Source organism: Chiloscyllium punctatum, chromosome 24, assembly GCF_047496795.1.
Source record: "Chiloscyllium punctatum isolate Juve2018m chromosome 24, sChiPun1.3, whole genome shotgun sequence".
Taxonomy (NCBI): domain Eukaryota; kingdom Metazoa; phylum Chordata; class Chondrichthyes; order Orectolobiformes; family Hemiscylliidae; genus Chiloscyllium; species Chiloscyllium punctatum.
The window spans coordinates 49,380,044-49,401,329 of record NC_092762.1 but is presented as its reverse complement, the minus strand read 5'-3'; the positions used below and the strand labels follow the sequence as shown (position 1 = coordinate 49,401,329).

The following is a 21,286-nucleotide window of genomic DNA, read 5'->3' as shown; positions in this document are numbered from 1 at the left end:
TTACTCAATTGGTTCCTCAGTTTAGATCTTCTCAGTTTCAAATAACCTCTTCTGCATTTTATCCCAACACTTTGGTCTGGTCCTTTCAAATTAAAATCTTTACAGCCTTCTGGACTCAGTCTGGAGTTCAACAATCAGTTCATGAACCATCTCTCCAGGGCAGATGTTCTTCTTTTCTTAACAGCTATTTTAAGAAAAGGTAAGCTATTTCCTAACTGTTTAAAATTAACTCCTTTCTTTAAGAAAAATTATTTTATGTATCCAATTTCAAACAAAACTTTTGTGAACTGAAATAAAAAAGCTTTCCAGGCCTTTCCAATCATCTCATCTTTAGCCTGATCAAAAAAAATATTCTAAACAGAAAGCAAGTTAATGATCTTCAAAGTTTAATCTGGAGGTGTCAGTGTTGGACTGGGGTGTACAAAGTTAAAAAAAACACACATCAGGTTATAGTCCAACAGGATTATTTGGAAGCACTAGCTTTTGGAGCACTGACCCTTCATCACACAACCACATGATGAAGGAGCAGTGCTCTGAAAGCTTGTGCTTCCAATTAAACCTGTTGGTCTGTAACCTGGTGTGTGATTTTTAACAATGTTTAATCTGTCACTCCCAACACCAAATCCCTTCATCACCATAGGACTCCCCCAATCACACTGATCTAATTATATCTTTAGAAATACTAAATTAATACAAATTAATTATTAAACTTCATAAACACTAAAACACATATGCCACAAGTTCAGAATCAAAAGAAACTATGCATACAGAACACAAATCTTACCTCACAGATCGTATTCTTAACTATTCTCCCGACTTTGCCACCTCTGCCAACACCATTCCAGCCGCCCATCCTCCTTACACCTACCCAGCTTCTCCCGCTACATTTCGGTCTCTAATCTCACTTCAAACGCATCTCCTCCTAACGACCATCCCTTTCCTCCCACCTCCCAGCAGTAGCCACTGTTCCACCGCCTATGGGAGACGCTATGAGTCATCCGAACCTTGGGAGGCGCTGTGCTGCATCCTTCGGGCGACACCGTGAATCCACCGAGCCCAGAGGCAGTGTCCTCCGGGCCGCGGGAGGCGCTGTGTGCGCTCCTAGTCCGCGGGAGGCGCTGTGTGTCCTCCGAGCCGCGGGAGGCGCCTCCTCTCTGCGGGGCGAGGATGCTCCTGTGGCCGCGGTTGCCTTGTCGCGGGATGAAAGGTCGGAGTTGCGGTGCCTTGTGTGACTGGCGTCCTACCTCCGTGTCGGATTGAATGAAGCCGGAGGGGGAGTCTGCGATATCTCCCGAACCTGTGGAAGGTGAGGATTGGGGTGTGAGGGGTGAAACAAAAACAAATTGCTGGAGAACCTCAGCAGACCCGTCGCTATCTGCGGAGACAAAGCAGAGTGTTCACATTTCAGGTTCAATGATCCTTTTTCAGTTCAGTGACAGGCGGGTGCCGCCAGTAGCCGGAACCTCATCCGGCGCCTGTTCTGAGGCCTGGGCGAGTCGTGTGCAGCGGGCCCCGGGCCCCGGGCCCTGCCTCTGGGGCTCGCGGTTCTATTAACTGGTGAAAAGGCCGGAGCGCCAGCGGCGGTGAGCTTGGGGAGGGCGGGGTCGTTTGCGGCTGGACGGAGTATCTCTGACCCTGGTCTTCCCGCTCCTCGGGCCCGCCAGCAGTCTGCAGCCTCCCTCCGTCAGTGAGGCCTAAACTGCTTCCAGCAGAAAGGTGGCTTAGTGTTTGTAGTACACTGAGCGGAGTCACCCTGACTCCGATATTTGCAGCACGGACATTTCCATTTAAATTACATTTTTAGTAGTTACAGTCCCCTCTGCTTCCTGTTATAATAACTCAGTATAGAAAGGATCAGGGATAGGGTGGATGCAATCTAGTTGCATCTCCAACTTTGACGGAGCTTTCGCTGGAAAACTTTTCTTTGGGCTGCAAAGAATGTTTGAATTTCAAAGGGAGTATTTTTTTTCGTTTTAGAAAGTAGATCTCGGATACTTCATTAATCTGTCAATCTAGCTTCAGTTGTGGTAGTTTTGCTACCTTCATGTCATTCATTTGTAAACTTGAACTTGATGGCTTAACGAGTAATTGATATGGTACTGAGGTATACAGAGTAGGAAAACCCTAAATGTGAGCTTTCGTGTTGAATATCAAAAAGTGGGTAACTAGAGAATTGTAGTTGCTTTTGGGATCCACAGGCTGAGGGAACGGAAAAAAGTGCCTTAAAAACTTGCTTTTGAACCGTTTGGATTGCTGGGTCGGCCATTTCAGATAGCGGTTAAGATTGAACAACATTTCCATCACTGAATGGTGTTAGTGAACCAGTTCACTTTTTATGACCATCAACAATGTGCCATCATACTAACCTTTTTTAAAATGCCAATGTTTCATCATCTGCCACGGTGGCATTTGAACCAAGAGATAAGAATCAGTGCAAGAGAAACTCAGCAATTCTGGCAGCATCTGTTGGGAGAGAAAGAGCTAACTTTGAATCTGATATGACTCCTTATCAGAACTGTTTTCAAGTCATCTCAGACTTGAAACTTTGTTTCATTTTCCACAGGTGCTGCGAGACCTGCTAAGTTTTTTCAGCACTTTGTTTTTATTTCAGATTTCCAACATCTGCAGTATTTTGCTTTTATTTGAGCATTAATCTGAGGCTAATTCAGTTAAGTGACAGTACTGCTATGGATTTCCACTCATGTTTTGGTGGTTTGGAGATGTATCAGAAATGCAGCTATGAGATGGGATTGGATTTAATTGTGGTGTCATGATGGACAAATAAACTACTCACTCACTGTTTAACTTTATTGACGATCAAGTGAATTTGAGAGGACTTGTCAGGGCTCATGTAATTCCATATTCCTGGGTTTGTAATTATCTTTAGGCTCTTTATGTCACTTGAGTGGTATTTAGCTTAATCAGTTAAAACTTTGTTCAGTGGGGATTATACACTGGATGGAATAGGTGGACTCAGCAGAAAAAAATGTAGTCTGTGTAAGAGCTGTTACTTAGCACATTTAAATTAAACAAGCATTTGAAGTGCTTCTTTTTGAAAACAAGGTATGAACTGATGACACTTCATCAGTAAAGTGATAGAAGAGGTCAATAACCTGCTCAGGGAAGCTGAGTTTGGGTTCTGCCAGGGCCACTCAGCTCCTGACCTCGTTACAGCCTTGGTTCAAACATGGACAAAAGACCTAAATTCTACAGGTGAGATGACAGAGTGTGGCATCAAGGAATGCTGGCAAAACTGGAATCAATCGGTAGCAGGGGGCAAACTTTCTGCTGGTTGGACTCATGCCTGACATGTTGGAAGATGGTTGTGATTGTTGGAGGTGGGTCATCTCACCTTCAGGGCATCTCTGTAGGAGTTCCTCAAGACAGTGTCCTAGGCCCAACCGATCTTCAGCTGCTTCATGACCTTACTCCCTCGTAAGGTAAGAAGTGGGGTTGTTTCCTGGTAATTGCACAATGTTCACCGTTCATGATTCCTCATGCTCCGAAAGCTAGTATGCTTCCAATTAAACCTGTTGGACTATAACATGGTGTTGTGTGATTTTTAACATGATTCCTCAGGTACTGAAGTAGTTCATGTTCAAGTGTAACTGGATCTGGATAATATGGAAGCTTGGGCTGGTAAGTGGCATTCATGCCACTCCAATGCCAGGCTATGACCATCACCAAAAAGAGACTATCTAGCCACTGCCTCTTGACTTTCAATAGTGTTACCATCAAAGGAATCCCCCGCTACCAACATCATGTGGGTTGTCTTTAACCAGAAACTCAACTGGACTCTCCACATAAACACAGTGGCAACAAGCGCAGGTCAGAGGCTAGGAATATTATGGTGAATAACTCCATTCCTGACGTCCCAAATTCCATCGTCCATCTATAAGGCACAAGTCAGAAGTGTGATGGAATGCACCCCACTTGCCTGGATGGGTACATCTCCAACAACATTCAAGAAGCCTGACACCATATCGGATAAACTAGCTACTTGATTGGCACTACATTGACAAACATCCATTTCCTCCACCACCAATGCTAAATCACAGTAGAGTGTACTGTCTACAAGATGGGGCACAGCAGAAATTCCCCAATGAGCCTCAGACAGCACTTTCCAAACGCACACCACTTTGATCTAAAAGGACATGGTTAACAGATACCTGGAACAACACAATCTTCAAGTTCTCCTCCAAGCCGCTCACCATCCTGACTTGGCCACGTATTGCTGTTCCTTCACTGACATTGTGTCAAAATCTTGGAATTCCCTCTGTTAGGGCATGGATTCAATCCACAGCATGTGGACTGCAGCAGTTCAGGAAGGCACCATACCTCAAGGACAACTAAGGATGGGCAATAAATGCTGGTCAGCTTGCAATGCCCACATCCCACGAATGAATTTTTAAAAAGCTACAGTGAAGTTTTGGGTCAGATGAAAAGAAATTTGGGTAAGGAGGTTGATTTGAATTAGTATCTCAAAAGAAGAAAGCAAGTTGGAGATTCTAAAAAGAATATTCCAAAACTTGGGACTGAGGCAGTTGGAGCTGTGATCACCAATGTTGGAGCATTATAAACCAGATAAGTTAAAGCAGCTAAAGGTATTTAGTAAGCTATCACATAAAATATTACTGCACGAAATAAGGGTTCTGGGTATTGGGATAGAGGATTGCCTAATGGAAATGGAGTTGATGTCAATGAGTCGTTTTTGGTTGGCAAATTGTTAACTAGTAGAATGTTGCAGGAACCATTGCAGGGACCATAATGATTTGTAATCTATATCAATGTATTTGGTGAAGGGGCTGCCTATCTATTTTAATCAAATTTGCTGATGATACAAAATTAGGTAACAAGATGTTTTGTAAAGAGGATACAGAGTGTTCTAAAAGACATAGGCTAAGTTGGTGTTAAAAAAAAAAGCTGCACATGGAGTATCCGTGAGAAAATGTGAACTTTTTCATTTGGGCAGGAAGATTAGAAAGGCAGGATGTTATCCAAAGAGAGAGGGACTGTGGAATGATTTGTTCAGATCGACCTGGGTGTCCTCGTGAATGAAACAGAAAAATATTAGCACGTAGTACCTAAGTCATACGGATGACAAATAGAATGTTGGACTCTATTTTCGTAGAATGTGGGTGTTACTGGCAAGGCCGGTGTTTATTGCCTATTCTTAACTGCTCTTGGGAAGATGGCGGTGAGCTGTCTCCTCCAACTGCTGCAATTCCTTGTGGTCTAGGTACGTTCACAATGCTTTACTAAGGGTGTTACAAGATTTTGACCCAATGACCATGAAGGATTGTTGATATAGTTCTAAGTCAGGATGAGCTGTAACTTGGAGGGACACTTGCAGTTGATGTTCATATGCATACGCTGCCCTTGTCTTTCGAGGTGGTAGAGGTGGTAGATGGAGTGTGCCCATGGGCACACGTATGGGCCCCAGCTATGCCTGTCTCTTTGTTGGCTACGTAGAGCAGTTGATCTTACGTAATAACACCGGCACCACTCCCCACCTCTTCCTCCGTTACATTGATGACTGCATTGGCGCCACCTTGTGCTCCCGTGAGGAGGTTGAGCAATTCATCAACTTCACCAACACATTCCACCCTGACCTTAAACTTACCTGGACCATCTCTGACACCCCCTCCCCTTCCTGGACCTCTCCATCTCCATTAATGATGACCAACTTGACACTGACATTTTTTACAAACCCACCGACTCCCACAGCTACCTGGATTACACCTGTTCCCACCCTACCTCTTACAAAAATGCCATCCTGTATTTCGCCTCCACCGTATCTGCACCCAGGAGGACCAGTTCCACCACAGAACACACCAGATGGCCTCCTTCTTTAGAGACCACAATTTCCCTTCCCACGTGGTTAAAGATGCCCTCCAACGCATCTCGTCCACGTCCTGCACCTCCGCCCTCAGACCCAACCCCTCCAACCGTAACAAGGACAGAACGCCCCTGGTGCTCGCCTTCCACCCTACCAACCTTCGCACAAACCAAATCATCCGCCGACATTTCCGCCACCTCCAAAAAGACCCCACCACCAGGAATATATTTCCTCCCCACCCCTTTCCGCCTTCTGCAAAGACCGTTCCCTCCGTGACTACCTGGTCAGGTTCACGCCCCCCTACAACCCACCCTCCAATCCTGGCACTTTCCCCTGCCACCGCAGGAACTGTAAAACCTGCGCCCACACCTCTACATTGGGGAGACCGGGCGCCTCCTAGCAGAGCGCTTTAGGGAACATCTCAGGGACACCCGCACCAATCAACCACACCGCCCTGTGGCCCAACATTTCAACTCCCCCTCCCACTCTGCCGAGGACATGGAAGTCCTGGGCCTCCTTCACCGCCGCTCCCTCACAACCAGACGCCTGGAGGAAGAACGCCTCATCTTCTGCCTCAGAACACTTCAACCCCAGGGCATCAATGTGGACTTCAACAGTTTCCTCATTTCCCCTTCCCCCACCTCACCCTAGTTCCAAACTTCCAGCTCAGCACTGTCCCCATGACTTGTCCGGACTTGTCCTACCTGCCTATCTCCTTTTCCACCTCTCCTCCCTGACCTATCACCTTCATCCCATCCCCCACTCACCCATTGTACTCTATGCTGCTTTCTCCCCACCCCCACCCTCCTCTAGCTTATCTCTCCACGCTTCAGGCTCACTGCCTTTATTCCTGATGAAGGGCTTTTGCCCGAAACATCGATTTTGCTGCTCCTTGGATGCTGCCTGAACTGCTGTGCTCTTCCAGGACCACTAATCCAGAATCTAGTTTCCAGCATCTGCAGTCATTGTTTTTACCCAGATGGAGTGTGCCATTGCAGGCATGTTGCTTTGTCACTGCCGTATGTCTTTTGAACGGTACACGTTGGTGTGAGGAGATTAATTGTTGGAGGTGGTGACCTGGATGCAGTAAAGAATCTTGAGCATTGTTGAATATGAACTCTTCCAGACAAATGGAGAGTAATCCATTGCACTCTTGACTTGTGCCTTCCAGATGGTGTTGAGAATTTTGGGAGTCAGAAGTCGGTTTCACCTCTGAGTTCTGAACCTTTGACTTGCTCGTGTTGGCACAGTATTTATAGATATTTTTAATCGATCTGTTTAGGCATGTGACACACGATTGAAGAGTTTGGGACTTGAGCCCAACCCTCTTTGAACAGAGATCACGATCTTACCACTCTACTGCAAGAGCCCTGCTTATAGTTGGTCCAGTTCAACTTGTGGTCAATGGTAACCTCCAGGATATTAACAATGGGGGGTGTCAGTAATGGTAATCCCATTGAATGTTCAGGAATTGTGTATGAATTCTTCCCCTTTGCAGGTGATAGGAGATTTTTAACTTTCCAAACATAAACTGGGACTGCCATGTGTTAAGGACTTGGATGGAGAGGAATTTAAGCGTGTACATGAAACTGTTCTCAATCAATATGTAGATGGCCCTACTAAAGAAGGAGCAAAACTTTACCTTCTCTTGGGTAATAAGGCAGGCAGGTGACTGAAGTGTAAGTGGGGAAGCACTTTGGGGCTGGTGATCATCATTCTATTTGTTTCAAAATAGCTATGAAAAGGATAGACCAGATCTAAAAGCTAAAGTTCTAAATTGGAGGAAGGCCAATTTTGACAGTATTAGGTAAGAAATTTCAGAAGTTGATTTGCAGATAAAAGGATGGCTGGAAAGTGGGAAGCCTTCAAAAATGAGATGTTGAGAGTATTGAGAAAGTGCGTTCCTGTTTATGTGAAGGGCAGGGCTGTTGGGTGTAGCGAATGCTGGATGATTAGAGAAATTGAGGCTCTGGTCAAGAAAAAGGAGGCATATGTTAGGTACACACAGCTGGGATTGAGTGAATCCCTAGAAGAATATAAAGGCAGTGGGAGTACACCTAAGGAAATCAGGAGGGCTAAAAGGGGGCATGAAGTAGTTTTGGAGAAAGTGAGGATTGTGGATACTGGAAATCAGTCGAAAAGTATGGCACTGGAAAAGCACAGCAGGTCAGGCAGCATCTGAGGAGCAGGAAAGTTGATGTTTTAGGAATCATCAGGAATGTTTGGGGGGCGTGTGGGGAAGTGGGCTGAGTGATAAATGGGAGGGTGAGGGTGGAGGCAAAGTAACTGATGGTGATAGGTAGATGCAGGTGGGAGTGATATTGATAGGTCGAAGGGGAGGCTGGAGAGGATAGGTGGGACAGGAAGGTTAACAGGATAGTTCAAGAGGGCGGTGCTGTGTTGGAGGATTGGATCTGGGATGAGGTGGGGGAAGGGACGATTAGGAAACTGGTGAAGTCTATGTTGACGCCACGAGGTTGAGGAGTCCCAAGGTGGAAGAGATGTTGGTTGGCTTGGATTTGGCAATGGCGGAGGTGGAGGAATTGCATGTCCTTGGCAGAGTGGGAGGGGGAGTTGAAGCGGGCGACTGAAGGGCGATGGGCTTGTTTGGTGCGTGTGTCCCAGAGATGTCCCCTGAAATGTTGTGTGAGTTGGCATCCTGTCTCCAATGTAGAGTTTCCTGAAGAAGGGCTGATGCCCGAAACGTCGATTCTCCTGTTCCTTGGATGTTGCCTGACCTGCGCTTTTCCAGCAACACATTTTTCAGCTCTGATCTCCAGCATCTGCAGTCCTCACTTTCTCCAACGTAGAGGAGACCACATTGAAACCAACAGACACAATAGATGAGGTGTTTGGATATGCAAGAAAATCTCTCCGATGTGGAGTGATCCTTTGGGGCCTTGGATGGAGGCGAGGGGGAAAGGTGTAGGCACCAGTTTTCCCCCACTTGTGGTGGCAAGGGAAGGTGTCAGTAGTGGAGGGTGGGTTGGTGGGGGGAATGGAGGGAGTCACCAGGGAATGGATTAAGGTGAGAGGGCAAAAATTTAAAAGGGACCTGGAGCAACTTATTCAAGGTGCTGCTTCCAGGGGATGTGGAGCTGGTACAATTACAACATTTAAGAGGCATCTGGATGAGTACAGACATGGGGAGGTTTTAGAAAGATATGTGCCAGATGCTGGCAGATGGTACTAGATTTATTTAGGATATCTGGTCAGCATAGATGAATTAGACCAAAGGGTCTCTTTCCGTACTGTACAACTCTTATGACTATCCAGAAATCTCCTGCATGAGAATTCCAGATGGTTTATATCTGCATAACATTAATTTTGCTATATTGGAAAAGAAGAATGAGTGTTTAGTGATCAATAGACTGCTGAAATAATATGGAAATGCAGTTTATGGAAAGTGATATGGAAATGTAACGACATATCTTGCACGTCTGTTATATTTTCTGAATGCACATAGTCATTTGGTAGCACGAAACTTGAGCATTGCTGAAAACAGACACATTTTGTCAAAGCTTTTCATTAGGACTCATCTAGACAACTCAAGAAATATCAATGTAAATGGAAACATTTATACTGTAAGAGAGGAGAGTTCTGAGTGGTTGGCAAGTGGACTTTGATTGCTGAGGCATTATTGTGGAAACTGCACCAGTTTCATTCCATGTATGTATTAAGTTTTGTTTCCTTTATACTTTGGTTTACTTGTGAATTGTCGTTTTGAGGGAGAGGTAAAAAGCCTTGAATATACATCTTTTCAAAACTTTTCACTTTTCAATAAATAGAATTCTTTCTGTGGGCGGCACGGTGGCACAGTGGTTAGCACTGCTGCCTCACAGCGCCTGAGACCCGGGTTCATTTCCCGCCTCAGGCGACTGACTGTGTGGAGTTTGCACGTTCTCCCCGTGTCTGCGTGGGTTTCCTCCGGGTGCTCCGGTTTCCTCCCACAGTCCAAAGATGTGCAGGCCAGGTGAATTGGCCAAGCTAAATTGCCCATAGTGTTAGGTAAGGGGTAAATGTAGATGTAGGGGTATGGGTGGGTTACGCTTCGGTGGGGCGGTGTGGACTTGTTGGGCCGAAGGGCCTGTTTCCACACTGTAAGTAATCTAATCTAATCTAATCTAATCTAATCTTAAAGTTTCAGCTTATACAGTGGTGTGAAATTCCCTTTCATCCATCCATCTCTCTACTTCCCTGTTTTCATCCAACACACTTGAAGCCAATTTTTTGTCCACCCTGCTAACATTGCCTCCATCAGTTAAATGTCCATTTTTGTTAACTTGCAAAACATCTCAGCTTACTTGAAAAATTGTTGTATAAACAGAGTGAAAATTTGAACCTGTGAACATTTGTACATTGGCAGTTAATTGCAGCAATGGATGATGAGTATCTACTCGGGGAACCTAGTGTTGTTTCTACACCATCTAACAAAGATCTAACTGCATGAATACTGCTTTCCAAATATTGGGTCCAAAATTGCTCCTCTCTTTTTGGGCTTACTACCTACTCACCAAATAAAGTTCTGCTGGATGGATGACTGAAGAACTTTACTTTCTCCTGACCGTAAAACTATTTGGGAGGCCTTTAGTATCCACTCAAATGCCCATTAGCCCCTTTTGTGTTGTTTTCACGTCTACCCATGTGGCCCTAGTAGAGTCATAGAGATGTACTCATCCATGCCGACCAGGTATCCCAACCCAATCTAGTCCCACCTGCCAGCACTCTGCCCATATCCCTCCAAACCTTTCCTATTCATATACCTGTCCATTTGCCTTTTAAATATTACAATTGTACTAGCCTCCACCACTTCATCTGGCAGCCTGTTCCACACACATACCACCTTCTGGTGCATAAATTGCCTGTTAGATCTCTTTTATATGTTGCCCCTCTCACCTTAAACCTATGCCTTCTAGTTCTGGACTCCCCTACCAGGGAAAAGACCTTGTCTATTTACCCTATCCATGCCCCTCATGATTTTATAAACCTCTTATAAGGTTACCCCTCAGTCTCTGATGCTCCATGTAAAACAGCCCGAGCCTATTCAACCTCTCCCTATAACTGAAATCGTCCAATCCTGGCAACATCCTTGTAAATCTTTTCTGAACACTTTCAAGTTTCGCAATATCCTTCCGATAGGAAGAAGACCAGAATTGCACGCAGTATTCCAAAGGTGGCCTAACTGATGTCATGTACAGCCACAACACGATCTCCCAACTCCTGTACTCGATACTCTGACCAATAAAGGAAAGCATACCAAACACCACCTTCATTATCCTATCTACCTGCGACTCTACTTTCAAGGAGCTATGAACCTGCATTTCAAGGTCTCTTTGTTCAGCAACCCTCTCCCTAAGTCCTTACCATTAAGTGTATAAGTCCTGCTAAGATTTGCTTTTCCAAGTGCAGCTCCTCGCATTTATCTGAATTAAACTCCATTTACCACTTCTCAGTACATTGGCCCATCTGGTCAAGATTCTGTTGTAATCTGAGGTAATCCTCTTCGCTGTCCACTACACCTCCAGTTTTGGTGTCATCTGCAAACTTACTAACAATACCTCTTATGCTCACATGCAAATCATTTATATAAACAATGAAAAGTAGAGGACCCAGCACCAATCCTTGTGGTACTCCGCTGGTCACCGGCCTCCAATCTGAAAAACAACCCTCCACCACCACCTTCTGTCTTCTACCTTTGAGCCAGTTCTGTTTCCAAATGGCTAGTTCTCCCTGTATTCCATGAAATCTAACCTAGCTAACCAGTCTCCTGTGGGGAACCTTGTCGATCGCCTTACTGAAGTCCATATAGATGACATATAGGAAATAATTTGGGCATTAAACAAGCTGTCTGCTGCTCTTCAAGCAGTTCTTTTGATCCTTCATCCAAACAGGAAGACAGGCCCTCAGTTTAACAACATGCCCAGAAGGCTACACCAATATTGCATTGCATTCAACTATCCTCAAATGTCAACCCACATTATCTTATCATCTTCCAAAGTGGGACTTATACTCAACCTTCTGATTGCCAAGTGAGAAAGCTACCACTGCCCTAAAATTGCACTTGAAACTATCACAAAGGAATTATTTTAAAAATGGGAAGCTTTCTGTGACACTTTGTAATCAGTTGCAGGAGATGCATATATAATTCAAGGACTGACATCCTCCTCTAGAAAATGTTCTTGAGCCAACTGACTACATTGGTATGATCATAGCGAAAAAAAAACATCTTCCCCCACCATCCCCGTGAAGTGCTTAGTAAGACTGGTAATTGGCTTGCAGTGATTAGCGAGGATGTATTTAACTTCTGTTCTCCAACTATGAAGGAAAGAAAGGAATTTCTTTTGCAAAGCACCTTTCGCAACCTCTGGATTTCCAAAATGTCTGTGCAGCTCGTGACCTTTGGAGTATTTATGCTGAAGTTTGAAGCTTTAGCATAAATACTACCTTTTTCCTAGCTGTTAACTGTTCTGATGAAAGCTACAGAATTCAAACTGTTAATTCTGCTTTCTTCCTACAAATGCTGTCAGACCTGCTGAGTTTTTCAAGCAATGTCTGTTTTTGTTTCAGATCTCCACCATCCGCAGTTCTGTGTCTTTCTTTGGGAATATTGTTACTGCTGCAAGGCAGGAAATGTGACAATCAATTTGAACACACAAAAGGTCCCACAATAAGGTAGTACCCAGATTTACCACCTTTTGGTAATAGGTATCTTGGCCAAGATACTAGTGCGAATTCCACAACTATTGTGAAAATAGTTCTTTCGGATATTTTCATCTGTTTTAGTGGGTCAGTACAACATATCTGAAAGTTGGCACTTTTGACAGTGCAGTGCAATACCAAGGGAGAGTGCACAATCAGCCTAGATTTAGTGCCTAGTCTTTGGAGTGCATATTGAATTCCCACACTTTTTACTGAATTGAGACCGTTACCAAACTGAACCACACTGAATATATTTATTAGATTAGATTCCCTACAGTTTGGAAACAGGCCCTTCGGCCTAACCAGTCACACCGACCCTCCGAAGAGTAACCCACCCAGACCCATTTCCCTCTGACTAATTGACCTAACACTATGGGGCAACTTAGCATGGCCAATTCACCTAACCTGCATATCTTTGGACTGTGGGAGGAAACTGGAGCACCCGGAGGAAACCCACGCAGACACAGGGAGAATGTACAAACTCCACACAGGCAGTCACCCGAGGCTGGCTGGAATCAAAACTTGGGACCCTGGTGCTGTGAGGCAGCAGTGATAACCACTGAGCTACTGTGCATTGGGCTGTTCTGGAGAAAGTGACTGTACTGAAAAGTTTGGTTCAGGTATCAGATACAGTAGAACCTTGATTATCCAAGCATCAATTATCCAAATTTCGGATTATCAGAACACGATTTCAAGGTGCCGGTTGGGTAAACTGTGTCATCTGCACATTCGATTGTCCGAACAAAATGCTCCCCGTCTGTGTCGTTCAGGTAATCAAGGTTGCCCTGTAGACAGTAATTGAGAGATGGAGTTTATATTAAATTCAATAAATTTTGCAGTTTGTTGGAAGATGCCATGAAATTCACCGGAATAACTCAGTCTTTCAGGAAAGAAACATGTTGTATTTAATTGTTTGAGCCCTAGTTCCCTGCTGTGTCTGATTAGCTAAAGTGGCCTACGAATCCACTTGGTTATAAAACAATCACTTAAGAAACAAGACTATCACCATTTTCATAACTTGGAATTAGCAATAAATGAAAGTTTATCAGTGTTGAGTTCACAACCACAGAGCTTAAAAACAGCATTGGGTTTGCTATCTCAGCTTGGGATTTGAATTTATTAAACTCCAAATCTGAATCTGCCGAAAAAATCCTTTAAAATGTTCTTTTGGTTGCTTTTGTAGAATCCGAGAATGATCAGAGCGCGTCAGGATTGCTGATATGATTTGTCAGGAGTAGCTGAAAAAATAGGTTTGAATTAGCAGCAGGTCAGTTTTAATTTCCTCTAGATAGAACCTAGATATTGTGGAAGATAGTGCAATGCAGTTTATCATCTTATTACAGTTCCAATGCTGTATTTTTTTTGAGTAGACTCCCATAATCTTTTGTTAGTATCTTTGATATCTACAGGATCGTCAGTGTAATATCTTTTTATGCCAGCAGATTTCATAACGGGTATGGCACTGTTAATTTCTGAATACTTACCGCCTGTGTCTGTAGGTAACAGATTATGACCATGCTGCTAGAAAATCTGCAGGATGGGAATTATTTGGTAAATGTAACCCATTGGTGGTGTAGTGGACAGTGAACAAAGTTATCTTAAGAGTACAATGGGACTTTGGTCCGATGGGCAGATGGGCCAATGAGTGACAGATGGAGTTTAATCTGGATAAATATGAGGTGCTACATTTTGGAGGGCAAATCAGGGCAGGACTTATACACTTTAATGGTAAGGTCCTGGAGAGTCAAACAAAGGGACCTTGGAATTCAGGTTCACAGGTTCCTTGATAGTGAAGTCACGCGTAGACAAGATAGTGAAGAAGGCGTTTGGATGTTTGCCTTTATTGGTCAGTGCATTGAGTATAGGAGTTGGGAGGTAAAGTTGTGACTACACAGGACATTGGTTAGACTACTTTTGGAATATTGAATGCAATTCTGGTCTCTCTCCTAGAGAAATGATGCTGTGAAACTTGAAAGAGTTCAGAAAAGATTTACAAGGATGTTGCCAGAGCTTTCGGGAGAAGCTGAATAGGCTGTGGCTGCTTTCCCTGGAGCATTGGAGGCTGAGGGGTGACCTTTTTGAGATTTATAAACTCATGAGGGGTATGGATAGAGTGAATAGTCATGGCCTTTCCCCAGGGTAGAGAAGTCCAAAACTAGAGGCCATAGGTGTAAGGTGAAAAGGGAAAGATTTAAAATGACTTCAGGGGCAATATTTTCACATGAGGGTTATGCATGTATGGAATGAACTAATAGAGGAAGTGGTGGAGGCCGATAAAATTACAACATTGAAAAGGCATCTGGATGGGTATATGAATAGTAAGGATTTCGAGGAATATGGGCCAAATGCTGGCTAAATTTAGGCTATCTAGTTGGCATTGACATATTGGACTGTTTCCATGCTATACATCTCTTAAAAACTCCAAAGCGTGGAATTGTCAGATATCTGATCGGTTGCTGGATTGAAAAGAGCATTAACAGATTCCTGTCTACAGACTATGTGCCTGTCTTGCTGCTCAGATGGTGTAACATGAGACCCATGATGCAAGGAAGGAATTTAGATTGGCTTTATCACAGTTTGACATTAATAGACACAACTGCTTTCCGATTAACCGTCTGCGTGGTGTATTGATCTCAAGCCAGCAATTTTGTTAGATAATTTGCTTCATAACTAAGGATTTCTTTGACCTTTCTGTAATGACTGTTTTGTATTCTGTTTAGTTTTTTCAACAGGAATCTCAGATACATTGGAAGCACCCTTCAAATGTTTAGATTGGAATGTGTTGTACAACAAAAAAAATTCAAAATAAATATGTGGGTGAAAGTGGAGATTGGTGAATTAGTTACAACTAAACTTGATAGAAGGGTTTTTGCTGCTTGAGTGCTTGACTACAAACCAGAATCTGTTCAGAAACCTGCATTTCTAGCATTTAGAACACACAAGTTAGGAACGGGGTAGGCCTTTTGGTCCATTGTGCCTTTTGGATCATTAATCCCTTGGGTAGATCAGAAGTGATCAGTGGAAAGAAGTGTAGAAATTGTTCAAGTTGTCACAGTCCCTTGTTCTGTGAAGTTTGCATAAGATTGGCACAGATCAGTGCTACGTGGATTACAAGGAAGCAATGCCAGAGATGGATAGAGTGGTAATTGCTGTGAAAGACAGCAGCAAGAAAAATGAAGAGTCATAGAGAGGGACAGCACAAAGTGTATTACATGTGACTGTAATTTCAGCACTGCATTTATGGAATAACCTACGTCGAAAGTGGTCTGAAACAAGATGTGATGGGAATAGATCAGGTTTATTCGTGTGTCAGTCGTTTGTGACAATGAGTGAGGTTTTAGGAATTGTGTGGAACATGACTTGTTCAGTCTTTCTACTTACCAATTTGCATGAGGTGGTGGGGTTTAAAATTTCATAATGTGTGGCCTAGAAGCAAAGGACACAGCCTCAAAATTAGAGGTGGATTAGTTAGGACTGATTTGAGGAGGATTTTCTTCACTTGGAGGTTGTAAATGTTTGGAATTCTCTATCCCAGAGGCATATGCTGGCTCAGTTATTGAATATTTTCAAGGCATAATAGTTGTTTTTAATAGGATGTAGGGGTATGTGGAAATGCCATTGTGGTAGAGCATCACCCATGATCTAGTTGAATGGTGGAGAGACTCGATGGGCTGAAAAGCCAATTCCTACTGCTAATAGGTATGTAAGAAACAGGAGCAGGTGTAGGCCATAGGGCCTTGTTGCAACTTCTACTAAAATCAAGTCTTGGCAAGAGAATAGAATTTGATGCTTCTTCCATGTAACCCAGAGTCGTGTAGATGAAGCATTGGCATTTCAGCTTTGGAATGCGCTATCACCACAGCTTTCTGGGGAAGAAATATTTTTCATCTCCATCTTAAATGGGTAGAAATGGAGGCAAGAGAGGAGGGGGAGTGGCGTTTTTGATAAGGGATAGCATTACAGCTGTGCTGAGGGAGGATATTCCCTGAAATACATCCAGGGAAGTTACTTGGGTGAAACTGAGAAATAAGAAAGGCATGATCATATTGGAATTGTATTATAGACCCCCTAATAGCCAGAGGGAAATTGAGAAACAAATTTGTAAGGAGATCTCAGCTCTTTTGACAGAGTGACAAGGAGAGAAGGTGAGGTGAAATGAGGGCTGCCGGGAAGGTAAGGGTTTAATTTATATTTGGGCAGTGGCTAAACCCAACATACTACACGTGTAAAATCTCCCTCCCGCCCCGGGAAAAATAGACTCTGTAAGGTAAGACTTTTATTTCTTTCTTATCTTTCTTTTTCATATATTTAAGTGCATTGTTGGGTTTTAGTTAGTTCATATAAAGCTAGGCTTACAATGGCAGGGGACCTCTGACCCGTGACATGTGCCTCTTGCTTGATGTGGGAGCTTAGGAGCGTGTCTGATGTTCCTGACTGTTAGACTTGCAAGAAGTGTGTCCAGCTGCAGCTCTTGTTTGACCGCATGACAGCTCTGGAGCTGCAGATGGACTCACTGTGGAGAATCCGCGATGCTGAGGAGGTCATGGATAGCACATTTAGTGAACTAGTCACACCACAGGTTAGACTTGCTAAGGGAGACAGTGAATGGGTGACCGAAAGACAGAAAAAGAGTAGAAGGCAGTGTAGGTGTCCTCTGCGGTCATCTCCCTCCAAAACAGGGACTCATGCCCAAAACGTTGATTCTCCTGCTCCTTGGATGCTGCCTGATCTGCGCTTTTCCAGCAACATATTTTCATCTCTGGAGAAGGTGGGACTATTACAAAATGGACAGTCTACATCTGAACCAGACCGGAATCAATGTTCTTGGGGGAGTTTTTGCTACTGTTGTTGGGGAAGTTTTAAACTAATGTGGCAGGGGACCAGAAGAGAAAACACGTAGGCAGCGAGTTGGAGACTGGAGACTGTAAGAATCATGAAGATCGCATTAATAAAGGGAAGAGTAGCAGAGAGCAGATGAGTGCAAAAGAACTGGTGGCCTGAAATGCAAGGAGTATAGTGTGTAAGGCAGATGAACTTAGGGCTTGTTTTGGTGCCTAGGAGTATGACGTTATTGCAATCACAGAGACTTGATTGAAGGAAGGGCATGATGATTGGCAACTAAATGTTCCAGGAGGGTCGCTTCAGACAGGACAGGGAGGGCAGTAAAAGGGGGGGTAGAGTTGCATTGCTGGTCAGGGATGATATCACTGCTGTGCTAAAGGAGGACACTATGGAGGTCTTAAGTAATGAGGCATTATGGGTGGAGCTGAGATTGCAGACTGGGGCTGTATTGCAGACCTCCCAACAGTGAGCGTGATGTCGAAGAACTAATAGGTAAACAGATTATGGAAAGATGTAGAGGCAATAGGGTGGTGGTGATGGGAGATTTTAATTTTCCCAACATTGACTGGAATACACTTAGCGTCAGAGATCTGGATGGGGTAGAATTTGTAAGAAGCGTCCAGGAGAGTTTTCTAGAGCAGTATGTCAATTGTCCGACGAGGGAAGGGGCCATCTTGGACCTAGTACTGGGGAACGAGCCAGGACAGGTGGTAGAAGTTGCGGTGGGGGATTTCTTTGGGAACAGTGACCACAATTCTGTAAGTTTTAAAATACTCATAGATAAAGATGGGAGTAGTCCTCAGGGAAGAGTACTAAATTGGGCCATGGCCAATTTTATCAAAGTTAGGCAGGAGCTCGGAAATGTGGATTGGACACAGCTATTTGAAGGGAAATCCATATTTGAGATGTGGGAGGCTTTCAAAAATAGTGCAGGATAGGCATGTCCCGTTGATGTCAAAGGATAGGAAGGGCAAGATTCGTGAACCGTGGATGACAGGCGAAATTGTACGACTAGCCAAGAGGAAAAGGGAAGCGTACATAAGGTCTGGGCAGCTAAGAACAGAAGGGGCTCTGGAGGAATATCGGAAGAGTAGGACAAGTCTTAAACGAGGAATCAAGGGGGCTAAAAGGGGTCATGAAATAGCTTTAGCTAGCAGAATTAAGTAGAATCCCAAAGCATTTTATTCTTATATAAGAGGCAAGCGGGTAACTAGAGAAAGGATTGGTCCACTAAAGGTTCATGAAGGAAGGCTGTGTGTCGAACCTCAGAGAATGGGTGAGATTCTGAATGATTACTTTGCATCACTGTTCACTGAGAAGAGGAACCTGATGAATCTTGAGATTAAAGATAGAAGTTTGATTGGCCTGGATCACGTTGACATAAGTAGGGAGGATATGGTGGGTAGGCTAGAGGTTATTAAGGTGGACAAATCCCCAGGATCAGATGGGATCTATCCCAGGTTGCTGAGGGAGGCGAGAGGAAATAGCTGGGGCCCTGACGGATATCTTTGTGGCATCCTTAAATACAGGTGAGGTGCCGGAGGTCTGGAAGGTTGCTCACATTGTCCCCCTGTACAAGAAGTGTAGTAGGGATATTCCGGGTAACTACCGACCAGTGAGCCTGATGTCGGTGGTGGGAAAGTTGCTGGAGAGGGTACTGAGGGATAGGTTCTATTTATATTTAGAAAAGAATGGGCTTATCAGTGATAGGCAGCTTAGTTTTGTGTGGGGGAGATCATGCCGTACCAACTTAATAGAGTTTGAGGAAGTGACCAAGTTGATAGATGAAGGAAAGGTTGTTGATGTCATATACATGGACTTTAGTAAGGCGTTTGAGAAGGTTCCCCATGATAGACTAATGGAGAAAGTGAAGTCACATGGTGTGCAGGGTGTTCTAGCTAGGTGGGTAAGGAACTGGTTGAGTAACAGGAGACAGAGAGTAGTAGTTGAAGGGAGTTTCTTGAAATGGAGAAAGGTGACCAGTGGTGTTTCACAGGGGTCAGTGCTGGGGCCACTGTTGTTTGTGACATAAATGATCTAGAAGAGGGCACTGTTGGTATGATCAACAAGTTTGTAGATGACACGAAGATTGGTGGAATAGCAGAAAGCATAAGAGACTGTCAAAGAATATAGGAGGATATAGATAATCTGGAGAGGAGGGCGGAAAAGTGGCAGAAGGATTTCAGTCCAGACAAATGTGAGGTGATGCATTTACGCAAGACTAATTCTAGAGCGAATTATACAGTGAACAGAAGAGCCTTGGGAAAAGTTGATGGGCAGAGAGATCTGGGAGTGCAGGTTCATTGTACCCTGAAGGTTACTGCACAGGTGGATAGAGTGGTCAAGAAGGCATTTGGTATGCTTGCCTTCATTGGATGGAGTATTGAGTATAAGAGTTGGCAAAGCATGTTAAAATTGTACATGCTGAAAATGTGTTGCTGGAAAAGCGCAGCAGGTCAGGCAGGGTCCAAGGAGCAGGCGAATCGATGTTTCGGGCATGAGGCCGCCTTCAGGAATGAGGAAAGTGTGCCAAGCAGGCTAAGATAAAAGGTAGGGAGGAGGGACTTGGGGGAGGGGTGTTGGAAATGCGATAGGTGGAAGGAGGTTAAGGTGAGGGTGATAGGCCGCAATGGGGGTGGAGTGGAGAGGTCAGGAAGAAGATTGCAGGTTAGGAAGGTGGTGCTGAGTTCGAGGGTTGGGACTGAGACAAGGTGGGGGAGGGGAAATGAGGAAACTGGAGAAGTCTGAGTTCATCCCTTGTGGTTGGAGGGTTCCGAGGCGGAAGATGAGGCGCTCTTCCTCCAGCCGTCGTGTTGCTATGGTCTGGTGATGGAAGAGGCCAAGGACCTGCATGTCCTTGGTGGAGTGGGAGGGGGAGTTGAAGTGTTCAGCCACGGGGCGGTTGGGTTGTTTGGTGCGGGTGTCCCAGAGGTGTTCTCTGAAAAGTTCCGCAAGTAGGCGGCCTGTCTCCCCAATGTCGAGGAGGCCATATCAGGTGCAGCGGATGCAGTAAATGATGTGTGTGGAGATGCAGGTGAATTTGTGGCAGATATGGAAGGATCCCTTGGGGCCTTGGAGGGAAGTAAGGGGGGAGGTGTGGGCGCAAGTTTTGCATTTCTTGCGGTTGCAGGGGAAGGTGCTGGGAGTGGAGGTTGGGTTGGAGGGGGGTGTGGACCTGACGAGGGAGTCATGGAGGGAGTGGTCTTTTCGGAACGCTGATAGGGGAGGGGAGGGAGGTGGGGTCGGTTTGGAGGTGGTGGAAATGGCGACAGATGATACGGTGTATATGGAGGTTGGTGGGGTGGTAGGTGAGGACCAGTGGGGTTCTGTCCTGGTGGCGATTGGAGGGGCGGGTTTCAAGGGCAGAGGAGCGGGAAGTGGAGGAGATGCGGTGGAGAGCATCAGCAACCACGTCTGGGGTGAAATTGTGGTCTTTTGAAGAAAGAGGCCCTCTGGGTTGTTCGGTATTGGAATTGGTCCTCCTGGGAGCAGATGTGGCGGAGACGAAGGAATTGGGAATATGGGATAGCGTTTTTACACGGGGCAGGGTGGGAGGAGGAGTAGTCTAGGTAGCTGTGGGAGTTGGTCGGTGTATAGTAAAGCCTAGACTACCTAGACTACACCTAGACCACAGCTGCCTAGATTAAGAACACTTCAACTCCCCCTCCCACTCCACCAAGGACATACAGGTCCTTGGACTCCTCCATCGCCAGACCATAGCAACACAACGGCTGGAGGAAGAGCACCTCATCTTCCGCCTAGGAACCCTCCAACCACAAGGGATGAACTCAGATTTCTCCAGTTTCCTCTTTTCCCCTCCCCCCACCTTTTCTCAGTCCCAACCCTCTAACTCAGTGCCACCTTCCTAACCTGCAATCTTTTTCCTGACCTCTTTCCCCCCCCCCA

General features: G+C 44.9%; 1 protein-coding gene across 6 annotated transcripts in view; it reads left to right on the top strand.

Annotated features, from left to right (window-relative positions):
- The first annotated feature begins 1,141 nt into the window (after positions 1-1,141).
- Positions 1,142-21,286, top strand: part of dpp9 (dipeptidyl-peptidase 9) — a 111,040-nt gene continuing 90,895 nt past the window's right edge. For 5 of the 6 annotated variants that reach the window (XM_072593796.1, XM_072593801.1, XM_072593798.1 and 2 more), the window contains exon 1: positions 1,142-1,306. The gene's annotated coding sequence lies outside the window, so the exon portion shown is untranslated. Of the gene's footprint in view, positions 1,307-12,406; positions 12,512-21,286 lie in introns of all 6 variants that reach the window. The other variant, XM_072593797.1, reaches the window with a different exon arrangement.